The sequence below is a fragment of the Haliaeetus leucocephalus genome, unplaced genomic scaffold (genome assembly GCF_000737465.1).
Source record: "Haliaeetus leucocephalus isolate CR32 unplaced genomic scaffold, Haliaeetus_leucocephalus-4.0 Scaffold1014, whole genome shotgun sequence".
In the NCBI taxonomy this organism is placed as follows: Eukaryota; Metazoa; Chordata; class Aves; order Accipitriformes; family Accipitridae; genus Haliaeetus; species Haliaeetus leucocephalus.
This window is the reverse complement of record NW_010973450.1, coordinates 369,559-369,839: the sequence shown is the minus strand read 5'-3', so window position 1 is coordinate 369,839 and position 281 is coordinate 369,559. Positions and strand designations below refer to the sequence as shown.

Sequence of the window (281 nt, the reverse complement as noted above, 5' to 3'; positions counted from 1 at the left end):
GAGAGAAGAGGAGAGAAGAGGAGAGAAGAGGCCGCGCGGGGCGTGCGCGGCGGGGCTTGCGTAGGGCCGCCCGCGCCCGGGCCCGGCGCTGCGGCGAGGCTTACGTGCGCGGCGTAGGAGGCGTTCGTGAATGCCCACCTCGCCGCCGGCTCCATGTTTTTCACCGCCAAGATGGCGCACTGCCATTGATTCCTCCTTCCCCTCCCCCCCCCCGGCCCTGGCCCGTCCCTCCCGCCCGCCGCCCCCGGTCCCCCCCCCCGCACGTCCCCAGCACGGGCCAC

The 281-nt window shown here is 74.7% G+C and overlaps 1 protein-coding gene across 1 annotated transcript in view; it reads left to right on the top strand.

Moving 5' to 3' along the window:
- Window positions 1-281, top strand: part of PFN2 (profilin 2) — a 6,077-nt gene that overhangs the window by 950 nt on the left and 4,846 nt on the right. The window lies entirely within an intron of this gene.